The sequence below is a fragment of the Gastrolobium bilobum genome, unplaced genomic scaffold, assembly GCF_033153095.1.
Source record: "Gastrolobium bilobum isolate Gb01-03AN ecotype WA unplaced genomic scaffold, APGP_CSIRO_Gbil_v1 utg1533, whole genome shotgun sequence".
Taxonomy (NCBI): domain Eukaryota; kingdom Viridiplantae; phylum Streptophyta; class Magnoliopsida; order Fabales; family Fabaceae; genus Gastrolobium; species Gastrolobium bilobum.
Window position 1 is genome coordinate 13,044 of NW_026897265.1, and position 17,656 is coordinate 30,699.

Below are 17,656 nucleotides of genomic sequence, written 5' to 3' on the forward strand. Positions count from 1 at the left end.
AATCCATGTGAACCAATTCTGATAACCGTTTCACATAATCTTTGATTTTGTGTGGCTGTGACATAATCTTTGAGCCTTTAACTGATGTACAAGACATGTGAACCAATTCTGATAACCGTTTGAATTTTGAAATGTTTTGAAACATCGTCACTTTTTTAAAAATAATTCTTTTAAGTTTTGTTTTTTTGGCTTTTCAAAAAACCGAAAACCGATCCAATCCAAACCGAAAAAAATTGGATCGGATTGGATCGGATTTGAAAAAAAATTCAAACCGATCGGATGATGTAATGACCAAATCGAAGGAATTGGATCGGATGATTTTTTGCTTCAAAACTGATCCAATCCAGACCGCGAACACCCCTATCGCTAGATGAGACGTTGATGGAAACTTGAAGGTTGAAGAGAGAAGGAGAGGATTTGGGCTGCATTGGTGTTTGGCAAGAAGATTGTGTGTTGTTTGCGCTTGTGTTGGTGTTCGATGCGGTTGGCATTAGCTTGGAATGGATGGCTCAGGACTAGGGGTGGCAATATGGGTTGAGCCCGGCGGGTCAACCCGCCAAAACGGGGCGGGTTGGGTTGAGGTTTTCAACCCACCTCAACCCGCCCCGCCTAGAAGTGGGTCAAAACGGGTTCAACCCGCGCGGGGGGGGGGGGGGGGCGGCGGTTGACCCGTCGGGTTATAATTTTTTTTTTTTTTTTTTACAATTAGGTAGTATTTCATTAGTCCTTAAATTTTTGTGATATCCAAATTTTTTTTTGTCTTAGTACTTCCTAGAAAAAATAAAGAATAACAAATTTATTTATGACAAATGTTAACTATATATAAATTCTTAAAGAATGTTTGACAAATATTAATATACATTTAAGATTGAGACTAAAAAAATATAGAGAAGTGTGAAATAAAATAAAATAATATTAGAAAAATTCATAAAATATAATTTATTTTTGAATTTTAATTAATTTTTTTTTAATTGGCGGGTTGGTGGGTTGACCTGCCAACCCACCATAAAACGGGGTGGGTTCATTTTTCCAACCCATATTTTTTGGCGGGTCAACCTGCCCCGCCCCGTTTTTGGTGGGTTGGTGGCGGGGCTGGTCAACCCAAATTGCCACCCCAGGACCTTAGGGAGAGGGAACTAGTACCATATTAGAAATCTGTGAGAAATCCCTGGGAAATGAAAATCAAAGAAGAGAAGAGAGAGAAAGTGAAAAGTTATGTTGTATTTTGATAGACGCTTGCACTATAAATGACTGAACAGTAAAGACAGAAAGGTAAAATTACAACAATAGTAAAGTTAAACTAATATTATCTAAGTTTTGTCCCTAACCGAATGGGTTCATTTATTGAGGTGTTAGCTCCTGTATGTTTTGTGGTCAACTTTGATTTTAACCTTGTTCCACCTTATATGGTGAGGTGAGAATAGTAGGTTCATTTGGTGTCACTGAATAGAAATGAATACTTTCCTCCCCTTGTCTCATCATAAAGGGCTAAGTACGGGTAGGGATGACATTTCAAACACGAACATTAATGGGTTAATGCTTTACTAAAAAAAAAAAATGAATATTTTAGGCCTGCTCGCATTTATACTGTATTATTGATGCACTCTTGCTGCTTATCGTTGCACTTAACATTATTTATTCCTTGCTGTATTTTGGTTCCCTATTCTGTTGAAATAATAGTTGTGGTCACCGAACTTCGGTTTTTTTATTCTCATTCCCTTGTTAACTGAATGCAGGAAGAAACCATTCATTTGGTGAGCTCCCTTGTTGCTTCATCAAGACACCACAAATTAAAAAATTCAGTGCCTAAATTCATAGTTCCGCTGCTTAGAGAGCTGTATCTTCAGTACACTACTGCTGGTAATTATTTGCTGCTTCTTTCCCCTCTTAATAAACATATATAGTTACTGAATAATTGGGCTTTTATCTATGACCATAAATGTTTAGAGGAAAAGTATATGAAACTCTTTCTTATAGAATGCAGTATACTCTTATTTGAAATGGGAGATAAGATTTCTGAGTTGCTTGAGCAAATCCTCAGCATGATTGAGTGTATATATATTACATGATATGCAATCTGTAATTTTAAAAAACTAGGAAAAAAACTTGAAAATAGTTATTGTGTACAAAATCAAATCCTAATTATTGACAGTAAATATACAGCCGCTAATAGGATATACTCTCCAACAATCTTCTTGCATTATGTATAGGTTAACAAGCAGTCATCTGTATTCTGCTGGTTCTGAATCTTTCTTTCTTATATTTCAACTTCGTCTTTCTTTTTTGTTTCAGATTTCAATTATACTATTGGGTGTGCATGGGTACACATTGGAGCATTACGCATTCATCTATTGCTTAGCTGTATTGACATCGATCCTGCCATGAAACACTATTGCAAGTACTCTCAACTTGTAGAAACAATATCATCACTTGAACTTGAAATTCAGGTATTCTAAAAATAGCTTTAATTTAACTGAGAATGTCCCCTTTATTTTCTAATACTTTGAGCTCTTCTTTGAATGGTATTTTACACTTCTATGACTGTTGTCGTCATCTATTAAAGTTCCTACATGGAACTGCACTGTGTATCTTCTGGGTGAATTAGTTTCCATTTACTAAATTCTTTCTAGGTGCGGAAAGAGTGTGGGTATTTAGCAGGACAGTTTATGACAAGAGAAGCTGACAAAAGAAAGGCAGAAAGGCTAGAAAAGCTTCAAGCAGAGCGTAAAAAGCTGCAAAGAAAGGTCTCTAGATTCTCATCTTTCCATTCTGTTTCCTGTTATTTATATTTATTGCATGACATATTTGTTAGAGAAAGATGTTCATAGTTGAGTATAAACTCAAGACTGTTCTTTATTGTTATTAGTTTCTGTTTTGTCTAGAGTGTATTGTATTTAAACGAGTTTAATAATTTATGCTAGTTTTATTAAAACCAAGCCGGACCGTCTGGTTCAACTGGAAAACCAGCCAGTGTGGTCAAGTCAATTTCACTATCAAGTAACGAACCGGTCTGAGAAGCGGTGAACATTTGTTGAACCAGTACTGGTTGTCTTGGTTGAACCCGTTCTGGAATTTTGGGCAAAATTATTCAACATAATTTCTTACGTGTAGGTCATACCTCTCCCCGGATGAAGAATACATGCAACATTAACCACTGAGCCCTGCTATATATTTTGTTATATGCTTCTATTATTATATTTATAACATAATATATTCGGTTTAACCAATTCAACCAGTGACTCATTGATTAAACCAATGACCCAATACCCCGACCAAGTTGATAATCGAAGCAAGTTTAATAACATTGATTTATGCATCCAATTTCACTAAGAAGGAAAGTGTAGTCATGGGCTGATGAAATAGCAAAATAAAAGCTGCACCTCTTCCTTAAAAATGGATGTTGGTGATTTCAAATTCTCTATCTTGGCATGCATATGGTTCTCTTTAATTGTACCTTTTTTTTAAAAATATTTTCTCTTATTGAATTTCTTCTTTTATAATAAATAAAAAGTAGTATTTTTGGCAGTATCACATGGCAATTTATTATGATGATTTATAGTTGAACTCTGGTCATTAGGGTTTTACTTCTGGTTCTAGCAATGCAAATTTCTCAATCTTTCATTAACATGTTTTACAACTATAACAGTTTAAGTGGCAGATTTTGGTTAATTCTTTGATCCCCCTTTTATGGTTGCATTACTGATTACTCTGATGTGCTTGCATGTATGCTGGCATTAAGATCTTGTTTTAATATTGTTTCAAGTGAGTATTATCTCCCCCCCCTCCCCCTTTTCTGTGTCTAATGGGGTCAAAAGTGTGGAAAATATGTTGTGGAAATTATTTTACATTTTCTCTCTCTTTGAGCTTTGTGGGCGAGCCTCGAGCAGTGGTAAAATTGCTCCTTGGTTCGAATTCATGAAACAGCCTCTTTGCGAAAATACAAGGATAAAGCTGCGTACGAGGATTGCCCTCCTCCTCCCTTACTCGGGCTTTGTCTCTCTTTGTGTTTTGTTGCTATTTGTCATCCTTTTCCAACAATTGATGAAAATTGATCATGGTTGTCTTGTATTAGATTGTGTTTCGCTCTGAACCATGGAAATACAAGAAGTTAATGAATGAATGTAATGAGTTTCTGAAACTCGTTGCTGGTTTGGAAGTTTTTATGAGAAGTGGTGGAACTCAGGAATTACAACAGGTTGCTGATCACACTCGCAGCTGGCAGGTATAACTATTTAGGAGTGTCTTCAATGTTGAACTAATTTGATTACTAATATGCATTATTATTTTTGTATAAATTTAAATTAAGTATTGTAATGCATAAAATATTTTTAGTTTTCACATTAAAACGCGTTGTATTTTTATTATATGATTAATATATAATATGTTTATAAAATTTGAATTATGTTTGTTAGAGAATAGTATAAACCATTAAAAAAGCCCTCACCCACCAGCTTAAGTTTTTGGGTTGAATTGGTTTTTTACAATGTTTAAATTTTATTTAAATTATACTGTTGGGACAAGATTTGAAAAGTTAATAAAACTTTAGTATAAATTTAGTATTTGCTACAAATAAAAAATCTCAAGACTCAATGAATTCCGTTTTGATATGAGAAATAAATGTTATTCAATCTATAGTTTTTTTTAATAGAAAACTGAGAGAAGTTGTTACAAATTCAAGAGAAACAACTCCAAGGATAGGGATAAGATTTGAGATTTCCTCATTAAAGAGGACAGAAGAAGATAAAACTACAACTTAGACTAGGTAATTAACTAAGCAAAGCTCACTAATCTCTCTTCTTACCTAACAAAGAAATCCCTCTCAAGTAGCCAGTGGCTGAACACCGTAGGGTGCTAACTGCTAAGAAATCTCAAGAAAGTAAATAGCTGCTTAGTTTTGGAGTTAGAAAGACAGATGACACAAACATTACCTTTAGGTCTGTGAACATTTAACAAATAATTGGAGGAATGGGTGGGGAATTGGAAATAGGATATGCGGGAGTATTTTCCTGCGGAGTCTAACTTCTGTTCTTATGTCGGTAAATAGGATATAACTCTTTTCTATACAATTTAGACAAAAATAAACTTAAGCAATTCTTTTTTCATCACAAATTTGGAAATCGATCACCTATCATTTTCTACCCTCCCCCTTATGAGATTGTATCAATGAAAGTCATTATCCTTCTTTTGTCACATTTATTTTTGTTTCTGATTTTGAATTCTAGGAAACAGCAAGTTGCTTTATTGATCGATTAAGGGATGAGTATGCTGCGTATAATGACATTATTCAACCAATTCAAGTTGCTGTGTATGAGATGAAATTTGGATTGTCACTGGTTCTATCAAGTACCTCTGAAAAAGAATATCTGAGTAAAATTGGGCAAGAAAACCCCAACCTAGTTATGGTATCTTTCTTCATTAATTTTGGTATCTCTGAATTTAGTATTCATTCGTTTCACAACTGACATGATGAGCTTTTCAGGAAATGATATACAATCTTATGCGCTTTCCCCATGCTGCTTCATGCAAGTTATTTTCTGTTGAGTATAGCACTGGATTGGACATGTGTCCTTCATACAAATTAGATTATGGTACAGGCTTTTATTTGGTGGATATAGGTTTGATGGAAAGGCTTATTGCTCTTTCCAACAGCATTGCTGCTAATAAGAAGGTGCATACTTGATTGGATAAATTAGAACCTTGAATAATAATCTGGATTGTGTATTGTGCAGAATCAATTTCTTTTGTTCATCAGTTTGTATCTGAATTATGAAAAACAGGTGTCTATGGTGCAATATAGAGCTGCTGTCTATCGGAGCATTCTTGTTCAAATTGCACATTCTATAGCAAATGCAAAAATAATAGATAATGAATCATATATGGTTAGTTTCATTTGTTTTATTATGTCTACTGATTGATTTGTATCAATTGAGACAATTATTTGCTTACAATATGCTGTATGTTCTGAATCAGCTCTTGCACAAGATATTTGACGAGTTTGCCAGCCTTTGGATGAGTATGAAAGTTTATGCAAAGTCAAAAAGTGATTATGATGCTCAACAGTACAAGTTTAAAACTCGAGCTTTCCGAATTGAGAGTGTTATTGATGTTGAAATCCCAACTCTTCCAAATTCATTTGCTTCTGATACATTTTCAGAATGGAAAGAATTTTCTTATGATGAAAATTCCGCTGACAAAGTAATATCCTTATTTGAGCTTTGAATGCTAAATATCCTGTCTTAATTGATTCCATTCTGTACATGTTGGTTATCTGAAATGAAATCTGTTCATTCAATCAGATGGAACCCTCGGAGGAATGTGAAACATTGGATGAAGAATGGAAACAGCTGGAAGAGTCTATCCTTAGCAACGTGGTTCTCATTTACAATCAGTTATTTGGATCTGGTGATTTAGTCCAAACTGTGAGTTTCTGTAGCCTTGTCCTCTTCATAGATTTAATTTTGATTATGGTTTGCAGTTTGGAGTTGAAAGGGTTTAATGCTAAGTTTCTTAGTTGTTTTTGTCTAAACTGGACATATCTCGTAAATTTATTTGAGTCATATAAATAATGATCTCTATGACCATAAATTAGTTAATTTTTGGTTAGCATGTATTTCATTGAGTAACTGGTTATTTAAGAGATCAGGCTAAACTTGTTCAACGCATGCGGCATGAATTGAATTTTCACTGAACCAATGGCCCTGGCCTTAATGCCGTGATTTGTATTCAAAATAAATTCATCAACATATTTGCAAAGTGATCTTTCAGTCACAAAGGAACAACTTTGAGTAAAGAGTGAGTTGTTTATGAAAATTAAAATTTACTACTTGTACATTGGTACACCACATACTTGTCCTTATTTCTAATACAAAATGGTAGTAGCAAGGGCTGTTTATATCCAAGGTAGGTTGGTTGCAAACCAAACTTGGATTTATCTACGCCTTGTAATTAATGATGCTAGAATTCCTAGGATCATCCGCCGACCACCTTCTACCGAACATAGCAGATTCTTCATGGATTTGCAATTTTTTTTCTATCTCTTGTAGTTATAAACGCATTATTTTTCTTTTGTGTTCAGCCTGGAACTTTCCAAGTTTCTGATGAAGATCGGTTGCTTTCCTTCAGTGACTCATATACGTTGGGTATTGATTTAATCAAAGGTAGTAGTTGGTGCAGCATTTATTTTTTAGTAATGTTTTCTTTTTTGTCTGTTCATTGCTTACTACTTTATGTCACATTTTCTCCTCTTAATTTTTTCTCCCTCTCAGGTGTCCATTTTTCAAATTTGCCCAGTTTAGATGCTAAACTAATGCCAGAGCACTTATTTTATCTCTGTATTGAGTATAGAAGGAAGTTTCTTTCATCTCACAAATCTGTTGCCAGATACAATTTTTACAAGGTGTTGCCCAGCTCTGTTGTTTTTATATTTTGGACCCTTTGCTTTTTTTCCCTTCCTGTTTTTGTTTTTGCGTAATGACCTGTTTATCTTTTTTGTTCTTTCTTGATTCAAGGATTCAAATGCTCCTGAAATGGAAAAAATGTTGAAAATCCTTGCACCTCTCAAGCAGCAGATTCTTTTCCTTCTGAATGAGTGGGATGATCATAATGATCTTCAGAAAATTTTGGATGTAATTAACTTGCTCTTAGCTCTTCCAGCGGGTATCCCTTTAGCAAAGGTAGTGATCAATGACTGACTACTATTTTTTGCTCAGATTGTTTTCCTATGTACAGAATTTACAGATGGTGAGGAGACAATCCTCTATATGACTTAGATTTGGTTTGGTGAAAAGACTAAAATAGGATCAATTTCTGCCCTCCAACAATTACTTATAGCTACTACGCTTGCTTTGAATTCGATGTCAAGTTTTTCGAACCCAATTCTTAAGCATTCTCATATATCTATCATCCTACTTCCCTTCAAATGTGTATCAATTGAATACTTTTTGCATGTGTTTCCATTTATCTGTATTGAATTAAAAAGGTGTTTGAATCCCTAGTGCTAATCAATGTTATATGACCTTAGCACACTGTTCCTTTTTACAATATATGCTTATTAAAATAGAAAACAAAAATGATTTCATCCTTGACTTTACTAGTCTTATCTATTTTTTCCTCTTTAGGCTTTTTCAGGGTTGCAATTTTTGCTGCACAAGGCTCAGGTTATGCAAGAAAATGGCTCAAAGTTCTCCTTCTCAAGTAGGAAATCTCTTTCAAGTGATTTAGATGTGATTGTGTACTTCATATTTTACTAATTTTTTCTCGTTTAAATGACTTATAGATCAATTCAAATCTGTTTTTGATCTGTTGTCATCGTGGCAAAAGATGGAACTGGGCTCTTGGCCAGCTTTGCTTGACGAAGTGATGGATCAGTATGACAACAATGCTGAAAAGGTAAGTGACATGGCACTTTTTTGTTATTGTTTTTGTTATATATGATTATTGAAATGGTAAATTCATTAAAGAAATGTGGTGTAAATCATTCATGTGTCTTAACCGAACAACGTAAAACCATTAATGTCTCTTCACCTAATAGCTTAAGGCTTTAGATGAAGACATATGAATGGATTTATTTTACATTAACACATCCAAGTGTTGTCAACCTGTAAGTACATGGGTTGTACAAGTATTATAGTAGAAGAAGAGATACATCCCACATGGAATGCAATTATTTATTGTTAAATATTAACCCTAAAGAAAATAAGAAAGTGGGTTGCATGCTTAATGACAATCAAGACTCAAATGCCTAGGGTTCAACATCCCTTAACGCTTCATTTATATCCCATCATTGCTAAGATTAGTGGATTAGAGTTGCTAATCTAGGGCACTAAATCATCTATAAGCTTCCTTCGATGGTCATATGAACATGCTTCCCCTACCTAATCTTGATTATGTATGGCTAGTAGGTATATTTCTATCCTACAAGCAAATCACTTTATTTTATGAGTGAACAATCTGATCATACACTAAACAATTCAACATCTAACTCATAAATCCTATGGCTAGTTCATTAGTGTATCCCTCTCCAATCTAATTGGTGGCCAATAAATTAGAAGCATTAAACGTAGTATTGGATTAGCAACTCCTTTCCATTAATGAAAGCACAAAAGAACTATTAAAATCTAAACTAAATGTCAAGTTTAATTGAAACCCTAGAAAAAAAATCAAAACATCTTTATAGGAGAGGGATATGGTGTTGGGGCTTGATCTTCACTCCCAATCTTCTGATCTTCCTTGAATGCATGGCAGCTCTTTCAGAAGTTTCCTTTTAGGCTCAGAAAAGAACCAACTCTAAATAATAAAATATAATATTGTATATGGTGTGTAATGATGAGCATTGATGCTTATTTATACTAATAATAAATTCTAATCAACTAAGGAAACAAATCATGAAATATATGGAAACCAATCCTATGAGATAATCCACCACTCCACATGAGTTAAGTTAAAACAAAATCTAACTTGCACCAACTTGGCAATGAATTATTTTATAGAATTCAAAATAATCAGGGAAAGTAGTGATCATATAAGTTGTAGATTTTTCTCTTATCTTTTTATAACCACTAGAATCATGATTTTTGAATTTACTATATTAATATTTTTATTCATTTTCCTTTCTTCCACGTTTCTACTACATTAATGGTCTTGGCTAAGGTGTTTTTCCTGTTTGTTCTGGTTCTATATACTCTTCTGTTTTTTGGAGGCTATACCCCTTTCATTACATTTGTGTAATATCTTCTTAAGTAGCTTGCACTGCCACTCTTTGGAGTATTTGTATTGAGAAATATGCTTTATTTTTAAGAAATCATTTCAGCTTACAATTTTCCTTTGGGAGAAGTTGATTTTTTTTTTCTGGTGTCTCTTTCTGCTTGTTGCACAGTTTCTTCATGGTGATGTTTTAAATACAACACATAAAGGGATTGGAAGTTTTATTGTCTTAACCTTAATCTTAGGCTTTTCTTCGTTTCTCTTTCTATTTGTTGTATCTGAGAAATTATATCTTCTGTATTCTTTTCTAACTGAAAAAACATATTTACTGGATTCTAATAATTTTGATATTGTTGTCCATGATAGTTGGTGATTCTGTTGGATCTGTTGTACGAATGTATAGCACTGTTTTGCTCTTAATATCTTGCAAAATATTTTTATCCAATTGATTGTGCTTTTGATTGTCTTATCTTCTCTCAATATTTTTCCTTTTGTTCAAAGCATACGATCTACAACTCCTATCTTTTTGAGTCTTCCTTTAAGGATGTATTCAAAAAATATGATGCTTACATTTCTATATATTTGAGAAGTAGGAAAATTTTTTAATCTCAATGTTAGTTTTGTTTTTTTATGAATATTCTGATCTATTGTTTGCAGCACTCTAGCTTATTTCTTTCTCCCCTGCTTTTGTTGCAGTTGTGGTTTCCCCTGTACTCTATTCTCGAACCAAGTTCTTCTGATCAATCAATTATCCAGAGGCATGTTAAGAGATTAAAAACTTAACCTGCTCATTTGAGTTTTTATTTTTTCAATTTTTTTCACAAGTTTTCTGGACTTACGTTTGTTTTGCATTTGAATCTTGCAGTCTGGAGGACTTTATTCACACATCCAGCATTGGGGAATTCAGGAAACGCCTTCAGCTTCTTTTTGCTTTCCTAGGTCAAAATCATGTCAGTGCATGCTTGAAAATTAATTCCAGGTATGATTTTTATTTCCAGCAGTTAAATTTTTTTTAAAACCACAAAAGGAAAAAAAATAATGAAAGCCGTTATGGAAGTCTATTTTAGTTTAATGTCTTCCCCTCCCCAAAAACAAATTCAATATGTTTTTGGTTCTTTTAGCTCATCATATTTTGATGTGAATATATAGCAGTAAATGTTTAATATTTGGCAAGTTAGCTTTTTTTGAAAATATAATGTAAAGGTTTTTCTTCATTACTGCCTACTGCAGTCCTTGTCGGATGGATCAGTCCACATTCTTGTACAATATATTTGGATTCTATGTGCAGTTCTTACCAATGTGAGTTCCTTTTACTTATTGTTTCTCCATTTTTTTTCCCTGGCTTTATAATGTGTCTGATTGTGTAATTATGCGACTTACTACAGAGTATTGAAGTACATCGATGCAAGTAGGAAAGAAATTGATATTGAACTGAAAGAACTGGTGAAACTATGTGTGTGGGAGCATGGCAAGAGTTATTTATCAATTAACAACTTGAAAAAGAGTCGGCAGAAGCTGAGGAAGCTTATACAGAAGTACACCGTAAGTGGCAAGCTGTGTATTTGCTTAATGTAAAGACCTTAACGTAAAGACCGATTTGATGCTAAGCAATCCTTTTCTGTTTTTCACTGTTCCTTCTCTGAGTTCGTCTTGGTTTTATACATGAGTGTTGGAAACTAATCAAATAATTGAGTCAAGTTGGCCTTTCTTTTAATGCTAATATGTTTGAAGAATATTTAATTGACTTACATTTATGTGATATATTACAGCATTCTAGCTCTTCAATATGTGGTATATATTTTTCACGTGTTGGATATCTGTGTCTATATATGTAACTGTATTGCTTTTTTGGCTTCTTACAAGGTTTTGATTTCCCCTCAATTTTAAAATTGTTGCCCTCCTGGAAATATTTAGCTATTACAATAATTCTAAGTGATTTTTATCCCAAAAGAAAAAAATATTAGAGAAACAAATTTAGTGATTATGATAATTGGTTTGATAAGATGTTAATTTATAGTCTGGTTGAAATAGTGATCTGTCGTCATGCATTGGCTCCTCTCCTCCCCCCAGCAGCCAGATCAATATGAAGAAAGAAGGAACAAATAATAAGCAATGTTTTTCCTTAATGCCGACTATATGCAGTGTTTTTTCCTTGTACTTTGAGCTTGCTTGGTACATTTGAAATAAACTCTTCGGTCGTCTTCATTTGTAATAAGATCTTATAGGATTTCTAATCCTTTGGTCTGGTATTATCTTATTTTAATGAAATTTTTATGCTATACAAAAAAAAAAAAGTCAAGAGTATATTTGGGTCTTTAGATGATGCTTAACAGTTGCATCTTGCAATGTCTTTAAATCCATTAAGAAGTTTAAAGCATTTTTGTATCTGGAGTGGGAGGTCTTACACAGGCAACTCCTTACATTTTGTTTGTTTCTATTCTTTCATTTGGGCTGTTTTATTTTGTCCCTCACTAGTCTCCACCTCCACATTTTCTTCTCTCCACACACCAAAGTTGTAAATACTTCTTGGAACATGATTTTTATACGTTGCTCTGGTTTCTTATTGGTGTAGGATATTCTGCAAGAGCCTGTGTCGATTTTCCTTAACCAAGAAGCTGCACAAAGAGGACCAAAAGCTCAATCTTTTCATGGCCATAAGCTCATTTATGATGTTCTAAATAAGGGCTTGGTCAATGGTGCTTTTGATTTGACTTTATTCAGTGATGAAAACAGGTTATCTGACAGCTGATGGGCTTACAATATACTTTAATCTTTTGTAATTCTTAAGTTGTTGACATGTCTTCTCTGATGTAGGTCCATGTGGTTTGAGAACTGCAGCAAAAATTTAGACTGTGCCTTGCAGAACTTGGAGCTTAAGGAAACATCAGTGTTCGACGATCTATCTTTACATCAGAAAAATTCTGAAGGTTTTTTTTTTTTTTTTCTCTCGTTTTCTTATCCTTTTTCTTTTAGTATTCCTAGTTTTTTCTGTCTGGTTGGTTTCTTGTTCGGAAATAGTGAGAACCTAGTAATTTGTGCAGAAGTTGGAAGCATATTTAGACCTTGTGATGATTCCCAACATAAACTTTACCTGAAGGGGTGGAAAGCTGTGTGGCATATGATGGAAAAAATATATATTGCAGCAGTTGACCGTGGTGATCTTCTGAAGGAAGAAAAAAACAGTCAAAGAAAGAGAAGAGCCTTGTCTGAGCTTCTTGAGCTTTTAGAAAGCAGTGGGTTGTCTCGGCACAAGTCTACATATAAGGCAGTGTGAAACTTAGATCTTTGTTTTCATGAATGTTTATATTACTTCATTATTAAAACATGCTAACAAATTTTCCATTTTTTCTCTCTGTTTTAATTAAACAAATTTACAGGATCAGCATAAAACTTGGTGGTTCCTTCAGCTCTCTGGGAACATGCAATATTTACTGCTAACAAATAGTAGGTTACCTTCGGTAACCTTGGAAATCGCTGCTGCAGTTGAAGATAAGAATGTCCGTGAAGAAAGCTTGCTTATGGAGTGGAAAACAGCCATCGAGTATTATTTCAAGAGTGTTGTGTCTGTGCTTCTTCTGCAGCAGACATGTCTCAATCCTCATAAAGACGTGACTCTAGAACAGGTAAAATATCTTTAAATATTGGTAGTGTAAGGACACTAATATATAATGACAATCTCTGAGGATGAATTATACTTGGAAGGAGAAAAACTGAAAAATATTATTCATTCTCAAGAGTACAGGTACAAAAGGGTTACAATATATATAGAGACTAATGGACCTAATAGGCTGAAGAAAGAATAAAACTAAATCCTAAAAATAAGGAAACACTAATCTGGCTTTTATTACAACTTATGTTTTCCGTATTTACAACAGTTATTTGTCTGTAAGTAATTTTGTTTTCAAATTTTTAAATTTTATTAAGATTCCTTTTTTTCTTTTTAGTTTCATTTTGGTTTTCTTGCATATCAATTTACTTTTTTCTTTTCTTTCCTTGTTCCCCTCTTTTTTTGTGTATTTCCTTACCTTGCTGCCTTTTCTTCACATTTGTAGAGATTAGTTATTTAATAATTATTTTACATGTCTACTGCATTGCCTTTGTCATACTTTAGTGGTAGTAATATCAGACTGAACCACTTGTTGCTGTATGCCTTTTGAATCACAAGAAATGTGATTTTTTACATTCTGCATTTGATATATTTAATGTGAACTTGATTTCTGTAGGTTGATAGGTCTAGTTCTTTCCTCGGTCAGCTCATTCAGATACAACAGAAGCAACTCGCAGCTGCCAGTGCTTTTGACAAACAATTGAAATGTTTTAGAGAATGTGTATCTACCCTGGGAAAGTTGTTTTCATTTTCCTCCACTGACAACAATACCATTTATATGTGCTCTATTATTCCAAAACAGCTTGCCACTTTCAAATGCATGTGGCAACAGAAGGTAAGTGTTATTATTACATTTTCATTTGAATATTTGTTTTGCTACTGTGTTTTGGGCTTCTGATATTAATGTTCTTTCTTGATTATGCAGCAATTATTTGATAGTCTGTGTGCTATATCGCATGAAGAATTGCTTTTACTAAGGGTATTAGAAAATAGCCATTTAAACACTTGTCAAAGAGCAAGACCTTCAGCAAGTCAGATGATTTGTTCTATTGAAGAATTTTTACCAGAGTTCTGTAAATCAAAGGTATATACTGGTTTTTGGTTGTGAATTGCTTTAAATTTGCACAGGTACCTATGAACTTCTATTAATGGAAGCATAATTACAGGAATCATTGGATTGTTACCTAATTGGGCGGAAGAAAGCTGTCACTGCCGTGACTTTTTCCTCACATCTTTGCATTGTTACTCAAGAAATGGAGCAGCTTGTATCCGAAAATTTCAAGGTCGTAAAGGATTTTAAAGATAATTTTCAGGCACTACAGGAGCAAGATCTGGATAGAAGCACAGTTAAAGAAGTTATGATTCATCATTTCCTAGAAATAATTGAGAAGGTATCCTATCTTTTGACTCAGCCCTGTGAAACCTTGTAATTTGAATGAGATGCTTGGGATTTAAAACATTTACTCTTCAGGCAAAATCAATTGAGGAAGAGTTCACCACTGGAATAAATGCAAATCCTAATCCAGTAGATTCATCGGAAGAGGATAGATTTTGTGAAAAGAAATGTGCAGAGCTCAATGCTAGATTCGATGAAGTTCTTATGTGTACATATCAGCATATTGAAACTGTCTTGCAAAATGTGTGTTTGTCAAGCAAGAGCCCAATAGTTGAAGAGTCCATGGTAAATATTGCTTCATGGGAATTGCTATTTGACTCATTTGTCACAAATCTCAGCTTGGACATTCTATGTGAGAATCTTTTCAAAACAATCGCTTGTGGGGTAGGTTTTGTACTTTTGTTCCATCCCAGTTTATCCTAATACTCTTTCTTGCTAGATGACTAAACTGATGATACACTCCCTGTGTAGGAGAAGCTGATGAATCATTGTGACAATAAAATTAACAGTTATTCTTGCAAAGTAGGAGCTCATTTTAGAAATCTACACATGTTCCTGGATCTATTACTGAATTTTGGTGATGAGCTCTTGAAAAATTTCTTATCCATGCACAAATCCGTAAGCTTTCTAAACATTTACCTCATTCCGTGTATAAGCATTTTTTTCTTTCTTTCTAGGGTATGATGTATATTATGTAAGAGATATATTTTATGTTCAGATAATACATTAGACAAAAAGCCTATCTGCCAAAATTCTTTATATTATTAATACCTCAATATGATTTGATATAATTCCATTTGTCAAATTGCAGGTATCAGTAACAACTCATGTGATTGCAAATATTTTAGCCTCTTTATTTTCAAAAGGTTTTGGGATTTCAACTGAAAGCCAGGAGGAGGATGGAACGCTCAATTCATCTGAAGATGCAAGTGGGACAGGCATGGGGGAGGGTGTCGGATTAAATGATGTCAGTGATCAGATTGCTGATGAAGATCAACTACTGGGAACACGTGAACAGGTTAGCATTGGGGCTTATTTATTTTGCATCATTTGGTAAGATTCTTCCCTTGCATTTGATTTCTCAAGCTATGTATCCTATTCTTATGCCAATGCTGCAGCAAAATGAAAAACAAGATGACTCCAGGGAAGTGCCAAGTGGCAATAATACAGGGATTGAGATGGAGCAGGATTTTCAGGCTGATGCACTAAGCCTTAGTGAGGACTCCGTAGAAGACGAAGATGTTGATGGTGAGAATGAGGAACTTGAGTCTAAAATGGGACCCACTGGACCAGACAGTGAAGCAGTTGACAAGAAAGTGTGGGATAAGAATGAAGATGAAACTCCCAATGATACAAGAGAGCAGTATGAATCTGGACCTTCAGTAAGGGATAGAGATGGAAGCAACAAAGAGTTAAGAGCCAAGGATGACTCTTCCGCCAATGAACGTGGGGATGGTAATTGTGATGAAGGTGATGCTCAGTATGATGAAACTGCAACCCAGGATGACATTGATGATGGAGAGAATGGCGATGAGGTGAATGTGGACAAAGAATCAGCATATTCTGATCCTACTGGATTGAAGCCTGATGAGTTGGATGAAACTTCCGACATGGATATGGATTTGGATGTAAAGGAAAATGCGGATCATATGGAAGAGGGAGATCCTGAAGGGCAAGGTGATTCAACTGAGAATGAAAACCAAGGAAACCAGCATGAAGAGACATGCCCACCTGATGAAATTATGGAAGAAGCACATGCTGAAGTTGATGTAACCTCAGAAAAGGATGATCTAGTTCAGGACCATCAAGAGAATGCGGACATGAGTTCCATAGAACCAAAAAAAGATACATCTGAATCTTCTGAGTTGGTTAATAAGCAAGTTTTCAATGCTGAATCAGCATCACTGTCCAAAGTTGATTGGCAGACATCTGGTTCTGAAAATATAGCGGCAGAGTCAAATTGGTCAAATAGTCATAATGACTTTGACAACCCTGCTCTCATGGGAGGCTTTCCTTCTAGTAGTATGTCTGAGATGGATCTTAACATGTCAGACTCATCAAATGCTGCTGCTGGGGGATTAAGTAAAGATCAACCTAAATCTTGCCTTCCACAGCACAAGCCTTCATTTATTCAGGAAAACCAAACTAATCCTTATCGAAGTATAGGTGATGCACTTGAGTCCCTGAAAGAAAGAATTAGAGTATCTGGTGATCTCCAGGAAGATAACATAGAGAAGCAGGATAAAATGGAAGATGATAATGCGGATGAGTATGGCTATGTTTCTGGATATGAAAAGGGGACAGCTCAGGCTTTGGGGCCTGCATCGTTGGAGCAGGTTGACAGAAACATTGATGGCAATAAGCTTGATAAAGAATGTCTTGCTGGAGAAGATGCAAAGTTGCAGTTTGAGAAGGAAAAATCAGAAATAGATTCCGTAAGTAATTCTTCTGTAATCCCCAAAAATGAAAAAACGGAGCAAGTGAATATGTCAGCCATAGAGAAGTCAATAGATGAAGGATCAGTGAAACTTCTTGCTAGCGAGAATATTGATCCTGAAAATCGTTTGGAAGATTTGGTTTCTGTCAGGAGATCATACTTGAGTGAGAACACTAATAAAATAAGCCAACTTTCTGTGGATGACAATGATTTCGGTAAACACCAAGATCCTTGTGACGTTCCTGATTGTGTGAAAGATGATGCTGCTGCTCTCTGGAGGAGATATGAACTTAGAACAACAAAATTGTCTTTGGAGTTGACTGAGCAATTGCGCCTTGTAATGGAGCCCACTGTGGCTAGCAAGCTCCAAGGGGATTATAGAACTGGCAAAAGGATAAATATGAAAAAGGTAGATGATGTATTCTTATAAATAGGAATAGACCTTAAAATAATATACCTTTGTAGAGGAAATATTAGTGCTTACCCTTTTTTTTTTCCTTCAAAATAATCTCAG

General features: G+C 34.6%; 1 pseudogene; it reads left to right on the top strand.

Annotated features, from left to right (window-relative positions):
• The window catches only part of LOC133305605 (midasin-like), a 31,131-nt pseudogene that overhangs the window by 12,156 nt on the left and 1,319 nt on the right, over positions 1–17,656 (top strand).